Source organism: Penaeus monodon, chromosome 23 (assembly GCF_015228065.2).
Source record: "Penaeus monodon isolate SGIC_2016 chromosome 23, NSTDA_Pmon_1, whole genome shotgun sequence".
Classification (NCBI taxonomy): Eukaryota; Metazoa; Arthropoda; class Malacostraca; order Decapoda; family Penaeidae; genus Penaeus; species Penaeus monodon.
The window spans coordinates 24,327,968-24,328,382 of record NC_051408.1 but is presented as its reverse complement, the minus strand read 5'-3'; positions in this window follow the sequence as shown (position 1 = coordinate 24,328,382).

The window sequence follows — 415 nt, the reverse complement described above, 5'->3', positions numbered from 1 at the left end:
TGTATAGAATCTGCAATCATCAGTTGGGAAAGTCTTTACAGTGGCAGAACTAAATGTTTTTATAGTGGAAAGCAAACGTTTTGGACGAGTGGGAACAAGGGCTACTCGATAAAAAAAAAAATCATAAGAAAATTTTACTAGTTAGCTTAATCCTATTTGCACTCAACGGTAATAAAATCCTTTGTTCCTTCTAACCTCTTCGAAAGTTGATAATAACAACATATACCAAGTTGTCTCTCTATTCACAGTTTTTCTTCACGAGCCTTCGAAACTACAACCCAGATTACCAGGAAAAAGAAAGTAGCGGGGAGAGTGGAGTGAAATCAGTCATTTGTCACAAGCGCGAAGTGAGCAATTTCGTGACGTTAGCAGCATGTGTGTCCGGGTTACAGCGAACCACCTCCTCCATACGCCT